Source organism: Anomaloglossus baeobatrachus, chromosome 1, assembly GCF_048569485.1.
Source record: "Anomaloglossus baeobatrachus isolate aAnoBae1 chromosome 1, aAnoBae1.hap1, whole genome shotgun sequence".
Taxonomy (NCBI): Eukaryota; Metazoa; Chordata; class Amphibia; order Anura; family Aromobatidae; genus Anomaloglossus; species Anomaloglossus baeobatrachus.
Window position 1 is genome coordinate 950,573,546 of NC_134353.1, and position 8,717 is coordinate 950,582,262.

General features: G+C 50.6%; 1 protein-coding gene across 1 annotated transcript in view; it reads right to left on the reverse strand.

Annotated features, from left to right (window-relative positions):
- LOC142259334 (uncharacterized) overlaps positions 1 to 8,717 on the reverse strand; it is a 527,893-nt gene that overhangs the window by 432,764 nt on the left and 86,412 nt on the right. The gene's annotated exons all lie outside the window — the stretch shown is intronic.

The window sequence follows — 8,717 nt, forward strand, 5'->3', positions numbered from 1 at the left end:
TAACGCAGGAAGCAAATTCTGTGCGGTTCACTGCGTTTTCCTGCGTTATTCCCTGCGGTATTTCGCGGTTTACCTCCGGTAATGTACATCGCCTGTCTGCGGTTTTGCAGGGAAGTGATGTCATTACAGGAAGAGGAAGCGGAGCAGAGAGTAAACACACACATATCACACACACAGACATCACAGACATCACAGACACATAGAACACACATAGAAAGAAAACGGAAATATAGAAAACAAAGCACGTGGGCTCCGCTGTATATTTACCTTCCAGCCGAGGTTAGCACACAGCGGCGGCCCGGTATTCTCAGGCTGGGGAGGGAGAGGGGCAGGGTTAATGTCCCCCTCCTCACTCCCCCTCCCGCAGCCGAGAATATCAGCCGCAGCTGCCCCGGGACTGTCGCATGCATTATGCGGCAGCACCGGCGTGTCCTCGGCTTTTCCTGCCGCCGTGTAGCAGTGGCAGCAGGGTAATACAAGGGGTTAATGGTGGTGGATCACCGCCATTAACTCCAGGCTTGATCATGGCAGCGTCTATGAGACAGCTGACATGATCAACCCGTAAGTAAAGTGAATAAAACACAGACAGAAAAATCCTTTATTTTAAATAAAACAAACAAGCCTCGTTCACCATTTTATTAACCCCTCCCGCACCAAAGCTCCGGCGTAATCCACAGGTCCTGCGCTGCTTACATCCAGCCGCGACTGTCAGGCTGTGTGCACACGTTGCGTTTTTTACCGCGGAAACGCTGCGTTTTGAACCGCAGCGTTTCAGTGGCAAATTGCATGCTTTCAGCTTTCCCAGCAAAGTGTATGAGAAAGCCGAAAAATCAGTGCACATGCTGCGTTTCTTTCCGCAGCGTTTTGGATGCCAAAAATCGGTGCGGAAAGAAAAGCAGCATGTCACTTCTTTTGTGCGTTGTGGCTGCGTTCTCTCCCCCATTGAAATCAATGATGTGGGGTCAGAACGCAGCTACAACGAAGTGAGCTGCTTTTTTGTTGCGGTCCGCGGCCTTTGTCGGCACGCCAGAACGCAGGCATTTACCTGGAAGTGAGGTCAAGAGGTTTCCTGTTGACCTCACTTCCTGGCAAAGTCCAGGAAAGCCCCCGGTGTCTCCAAAGTGCCCGCCCCGACCCCCGACCCCCCTCCCGAAAATCCAACATGGCCGCGCGCACAGTAGCGCATCGGCCGCCCTGCTCCTATGATTTCTGTCACATGTGCAATAACACATGCGACAGAAAAATGCCCCCCAGGCCCTGCCAGGTCACCCCCTATTCCCCCAGTATTCCCCCTTACCTGTCCGGTTGCAGCGCTGATCCCCCGCGGCTCCCTCCTCCTTCACAGCAGACGCCGGCCGGTCACATGTGCAGAGCAGCTGACAGCCAGCACTGTGTTCAGAGAGCTGTGCTGGCTGCTCGGCACTCTGCAGCTGTGACCCGGGGAGAGTGGGTGCAGATTTTTGGCACCCACTCTCCTCAAATGGAGGGTCTGCCCTCCTAGAAAATGGGGGATACGTTCAATGAACGTGCCCCCCATATTCTAGAAGGTCCAGAGGCGACGTGGGACGTCCATATGGATTTCTGCGGACCCATTTTTTTCAAATTTTTTGATTAAATTGGAGAACAAGGGGATTTGGGGAGTGTTTTTTCTAATAAAAAATGTTTTGTCATTTTTTTTTGCTTTTGTTTACTGTCAATTAGTTATGTCGGGTATCTAATAGACGCCGTGACATCACTAATTGCTGGGCTTGATGCCAGGTGACATTACACATCTGGTATCAACCCCATTTATTACCCCGTTTGCCAACGCACCATGGCGCGGGATGAGTTGGGGCGAAGCGCCAGGATTGGCGCATCTAATGGATGCGCCACTTCTGGGGCGGCTGCGGCCTGCTATTTTTAGGCTGGGAAGAGTCCAATAACCATGGCTCTTCCCACCCTGAGAATACCAGACCCCAGCTGTCAGCTTCACCTTGGCTGGTGATCTAATTTGGGGGGACCCCACGTTATTTTTTTTTTTAATTCTTTATTTATAAATAAAAAAAAAAAGCCTGGGGAGCCCTCCAAATTGATCACCAGCCAAGATGAAGCTGCCAGCTGTGGTTTGCAGGCTACAGCTGTCTGCTTTACCCTGACTGGCTATCAAAAATAGGGGGGACCCCACGCCATTTTGTTCATTGTTTTTTTTTTTTTTTATTGGATAAATACTAAGCTAGGCACCCTTTAGTGCCACATGAAAGGTACTAAAGGTGCCAGCTTAGAATATGCAGGCAGGGGTGGGACGTTATATATATTTGACATCCATTCATCCATTGACGCTTTTTAGGTTGTGTGCCCACAATCAGGGTTTGCAGCGTTATGGACGCTGTGTTTTCCCTGCGTCCATAACGCTGCGTTGTGCAGTAGAAGCACAGTGGAAGGATTTTTGGAGATCCCGTGCCCACTGTGCTTCTTTTCTCCGCAGCATAAACTGACCGGTGGCGTGGCTTCCTGAGCCTCAGCATGTCAATTTATGCTGCGGAGACGAGAGTGTTCTCTGCAGGTAGCATAGAGCTCCACAGCAGCCTGAACCCAAATCGTGGGCATGGCCAGCTGCGTTCTCCCGTGGACAACACTCACATCTCTGCAGGAGGCTGACACTGTGTACTGGACGCCGTGTCGCTGGATCATGGCCACATAGCCTTAGGCCTGTTTCACACGTCAGTGATTCTGGGACGTTTGTGCTTTTTTTTAAACATACCAGAATCACTTACGCAGACCCATTATAATGAATGGGTCTGCTCACACATCAGTGATTTTTCACTGCACGTGTCTCCGTGTAGCGTACCCGCGTGTGCGTGATTGCCGCACGGAGACATGTCCATTTTTTTCTGGCATCACTGATGTTCCACGGACCACGCAGTGGTGTGGTCCGTGAAACACGTGCCAGAAAAAAAGTGCTTTTAAAATAAAAATCATTTTTACTCACCCGGCGTCCAGCGATGTCCTCTGCAGCCCGTTCTCCCTGCTGCTTCTGAGCCGGCTCATTATTGTCACGCATATTCATGATGTGCAACACAGCCGACCCGGAAGCAGCTGCTGCGGGGGTCAGCGCCAGCCGGATGCTGCACCGCGTGAGCGATCAGCACCATGGAGAGCGGGAGCGGGCACAGGTGAGTTAATCTCTAAGTGCAATCACGGGCCACGGAGAACGGAGCCCGGATTGCACTTAGACAACCCATGTGTGCCGTGATTCACGGCACACGGAGGGACATGTGCATGTTTTACACGCCAGTGAAAAACGTCACTGTTTTTCACTGACGTGTGAAACGGGCCTAAAAGTGAGAATATTGTTGCTACAGCAACATTTTGGGTGAAGTAGCTGTAGATTCAAAATGCTTAATATACTCCTGAATAAAATCCTTGAGGGGTGCAGATTCCAAAATGGGGTCACTTGGGGGGTTTTCTGACGTATAGGTACCCAAGGGGCTCTGCTAATGTGACATGGTGCGCGAAGTTTATTTCAACTTTTCCAAAATACAAATGGTGCTCCTTCCATTCCAAGCCCTCCCATTTATCCAAACAGAATGTGGAGAAGAAGGAAATGACATCACAGGTTTTTTTTTCCAAAGGTCTGTGTTCAACCAACTTTATTAACACTGACAAGTCTTAAAAAACGCACCTAAAAAAACGCATGAAAAACACATGAAAAAAGCATGAAAAACGCATGCGTTTTCGATGCCTTTTTCTCAAAAAAGCATTGTTTACAATTCTCCCCTCTGCCAGAGGGTGCGTTTTTTTCCGCGCTGAAAAAAAAGCAACGTGTGCACATACCCTCACAGCGCTGAATGAATACAGCAGACAGCAGAGGTAATTACCGGTCATTTCCCACGGCCGGTAATGTGAACTCACTGCCGACCGTGGGAAATGTAGCGATCTGTCCTCTATCTATCTATCCCTCTATCTATCTATCTATCTATCTATCTATCTGTCTATCTATCTATCCATCCCTCTATCTATTCTTCTGTCTATCTATCTACTATCTCAGAATTAAATGACTTTTTTTTTTTCAATGTGCTTTATTGTATTGAATGCAATAAAGCACATCCCAACCCGCACGCGGCAAAACCGCGGCAATACCGTAAACAATACCGCGGTGAAACCGCAGCAAACCGCATGCGGTTTTCAGGTGCGGTTTGCCGTGGTTTTTTACCGCGGGTGCGGTAATCTTTGAGAGCATGCGGAATTTTCTCAAGAAAATTCCATTTCCCAGTGCGCACATAGCCTTAGGTGGTCCAACATTGAAAGTAAAGGAAGGTTTGGGGGCATAGTGACTATGCACCAGATAGTCTTTTAAATTACGATTCTTCCGAGCTGTCAATGCTGGGAACCTGGGGAGCACCGATCTCAGTGATGGTTCAGTTTTCAGAATTGACCAATGTTTACACATTATTCCCCTGATGTCCTCCCATTGATTATTGTAGATCCTCAACAAGGATCTTTGGAGAACTGGTCTCTCGATTGTCTTCGGTGGACGGCAGGGTTTTGAGCTCAGCTAGCTGCAGCGGGTGTTCACGTCTGACAAACTTTGGCCTCATGCTTGGCATGTCCCTACTGCTCTGCAGCCTCACGCTATGCGTGACGCTCTGCAGCCTCAAGCTCTGCCTCACAATCTGCCCTGCGCTTCACGGCTTCATTCTCTGCACAACGCAGGCGCTCTGTGGCCTCACGCTCTGCCAGACATTCCCGCTCTGCCACGAGGATCCTGTCTCTGTAGGTGTCTCGGTCTCTGTAACAACCTCTCCCAGTCCCAGCGTGGTATCCCCACATGTCCCCACTCCCAAGCCTCAGCAGGGGTTCCCCCACTCTCACCTGTCCGGTCCAAGCACAGTATTCCCGCATGCCTCCGCTCCCAGGTGTAACGATAGTCTTGGGAGTGGACCCACTGTACTGTGCACCGGACTCCCCTGTGGCGCCGCCTCGAGTGAACCTCTATACAGGGACTGTCGGGCGTAACCCCAGAGGGCCTAGATGCACGGAAGCCGGGAACAGCAGGATTCACAGGATAAAGTCTTATAGATACAGGATCCAATCTGAACCATGTACAGGTTAATGGGATCAGGCAGAAGTCCAGAACTGAAGACTGGTGCAGGTCACAGGGATTAGGCTGAAGTCCAGAAGCAGAGACTGGTGCAGGTTAGGCTACATTCACATGACCGTTCCGTTTTTGCGGGCCGCAAAAAAACGGTCCATTTTTTTCACGCATGCATCCGTGTGGCATCCGTTCCGTTCTATATACGGTCCGTGTGTCATCCGTGTGCCTTCCGTTTTTTTTGCGAACAGCAAAAAACAGAAGCAGCAAGAAAGATAGATGAGTAGATATAGAGATGGATAGATAGATATAGAGACAGAGAGATAGAGGAATGAATGAATGAATGAATGAAGGGATAGATAGATGGATAGATAGATAGATGAGAAAGACATATATAATGTCCCACCCCCCTGCATATTCTAAGCTGGCACCCTTTTGTGACTTTCATGTGGCACTAAAGGGTACTTAGCCTTGAATTTTGTAGCCAGCTAGGGTAAAGCAAATGGCTGCAGCCTGCAAACCATAGCTGGCAGCTTCATCTTGGCTGGTAATCCAAAACAGAGGGCACCCCACGCTGTCATTTTAAATTAATTTAAATTTAAAACAAAAAACGTGGGGTCCCCCCAAGTTGGATCATCAGCCAAGGTAAAGCAGACAGCTGGTCTGGTATTCTCAGACTAGGGAGGTCCACTGTTATTGGATACTCCCCAGCCTAAAAATAGCAGGCTACAGCCGCCCCAGAAGTGGCGAATCCATTAGATGTGCCAATTCTGGTGCTTCGCCCAAACTCATCCCATTGCCCAGGCGCGGTGGCAAACGGGGTAATATATGGGGTTGGTGCCAGATGTGTAATGTCACCTGGCATCAAGCCCTGGGGTTAGTGATGTCACGCGTCTATCAGATACCTGACATCACCAACCCAGTCAGTAATAAAAAAAATTGAAAAAATTGACAACAAAGTTTTATTTGAAAAAACACTCCCCAAACCATTCCCTCTTTCACCAATTTGTTGAAAAGAACAATCAAATCCGGGTCCGAGGTAATCCAATAAGAGGGTCCTACGACGATCCATACCATAGTCACTGTCCCAGTCAATGAAGAACAGAATGTTCCCCATTGGCTGGGAGAGTAGTGCAGTGACCTGAGCATCATTAGGTCAGCGCAGGTCACTGCAGGGGATGACGAGCGCTGCTGTCAGGAGGTTAGATGAGATCATTACCTGCTGTGACGATCTCCTGTACTCCTGACATCAGCGCTGTCACTTTTATGCCTGCCGCGTTCTCAGCAAAGAATCGTGGGAGCCCGTGACATCACCGCTAGTGACAGTCTCTGGCCGCCCGCGAGACATGACATGAGAACGCGGCGGGCATAGAAGGCAGTGACAGCGCTGACGTCAGGAGTGCAGGAGATCGTCACAGCAGGTAATGATCTCATCTAACCTCTTGACAGCAGCGCTCGTTATCCCCGCGGCTGCCCGCACTGCAGTGTGAGAAGCTGCTGATATTGCAGAGCGGGCAGCCACGGGGCTGGCAGGGAGCGGGATCACAGACTGCACGGTTACCCGACGGAGGTCACACAGAAGTGCTTCCGTGCGGCTTCCGGGGATTTTGCAGGCCCATTGACTTGTAATGAGTCACGGTCCGTTATTACAGAACAGAATAGGACATGTTCCATAATAACGGATAGGACTTATGGCATACGATGTGTTTTTTTGTAGGATCGGATGCACACAGAAGTTCTTCCGTGTGCCATCCGATCCTACACAAAAGACATTGAAAAGATGGTTCTGTCCGTGGGTCCGCAAAAAAACAGGAACTGACCAGGACAAACCGAACGGTCATGTGAATGAGCCCTTAACGTGATCAGGCTGAAGTCCAGAACTGAAGGCTGGTGCAGGTTACAGGGATCAGGCTGGAGTGTGTGCTTAGCACGGTACTCAGGATCTGCAAGCAGAGACCGAGTTACACCAAGCACAGGCATAGGAGACCTGAACAACTGGTACAACAGACAAGCTACAAGGACACGTTGAACAAGCACTGGCCATGGGGAATAGGAAGTCTTAAATACCCAAGGTTAATTAGTAGTCATATCCCGGACAGCTGTGCTGGCACTTTAAGTCTTGGTGAGTGCATGTGCGCGCCCTCCAGTGTGCATGTGTGAGGACCCGAACCCGGAAGTCAGAGCTGAGACCACAGGAGGAGAGGCAGGACGCTGGAGCATAGGTGGCTGTAGTGAGTGTGTGGCGCAAAGCCGGGACCGACGGGGAAAAGGTATGGAGGAGGTAGCAGGAGAGTGGACTCGGCAGGGAGCAGGGACCCCAGGGGTTGGAGCGATGGGTGGTGGGCGGCACGGTCGGACCGGGAGCATGATACCAGGCTCCGGCATCCTCTCTCACTCCTGCCCAGCGGCCCCATCCTCTCCTCTTCTGCCCCGAGGGTTGCTGCAGCCCCTCCCTTGCCCCAGAGCAACATTGCTTATTGTGCATTGCTAGTTCTTAGGTCTCCGTACGTTACTGTGTCTAGTCCTGCTGTAGTGTCCTAGTACCAGTCTCCTGTTCCTAACCTCTGTATCATCCTAGAGACTGCTTTCCACCATTACTTGTGTGTTGTCGCATCTGAACCATCACAGGGGTGCCGCCACGTCTGAGCCATTACCACAGTGCTGTCACGTCTGAATCATCACCAGAGTACCGCCATGCCTGAGCGATTGCCACAGTGCTGTCTCATCTGAGCCATCACTACAGTGCCGTGACATCTGAGCCAATACTACAGTGCTGTCACGTCTGAGCCTTCTCCTCTTTGCTGGCACATCTGTGCACTCCTGCACTGGACATTGTGACTATACCCATCTGTAAAGAATACCACCTCCGGTTTCTGCCTGCCATGCATTTAGGCCTTCTGTCTGAGCGCCACACAGTCCCTGTATAGGGGTTTGCTTCTGGTTGCTCCTTCAGGGGAGTTCGGTGCATGGTCCAGTGGGTCCACCCCCAGACAGTTGCCGCCCCTCGCTGACCATAACAGTCTCTTACCTTGTGACGGGCCAAAACAGTTTGAAGGAAGGCATTCAAGCTTGTACGGCTGGAAGGATGAGCAGGTGGTGAGCTGCCCACTGCAAGGCTGACAACTCGCGACAGGCTCCTTCAGGACCCTAGGCTGTGCTCTTCATCGCCGCGCACTATACTGTCTTCCACCTCTTCTGCTTCTTCCATAGCATTGGCCATTTCCTTAGCTTTGTTCCGGGGGATATCATGCAGACATCCACCCGCTGTTCATCAATTTGTTATGGCACCGCACTTCGCAGCCCCACCCTGACATCTCTAATCCGATGCCGAAGTCATGCAATACGACCTCGTCACTTCCACCAACATGTGATTTTCTGCTCCCCCAAGGGGTACGTCAGGTCAGCTTGGCGCAGTGTTACACTGACAACCCCTGTTCACATGGGCACAGGGAGGCACAAAGGAGACAGAGCAGCTCGCACAACTTCTGATGAGACACTCCACTTGCTCACAACCCCGAAATGCCAACAGACCTGGTCTGCTAGCAGGATTTTATTGGGCCATAAACCAGCCCATGTAGCATGTAATACAAAACCGAGCACATGGACATAGTTGGACATAGGATTCGTAGATCAAGATAAAAGAACA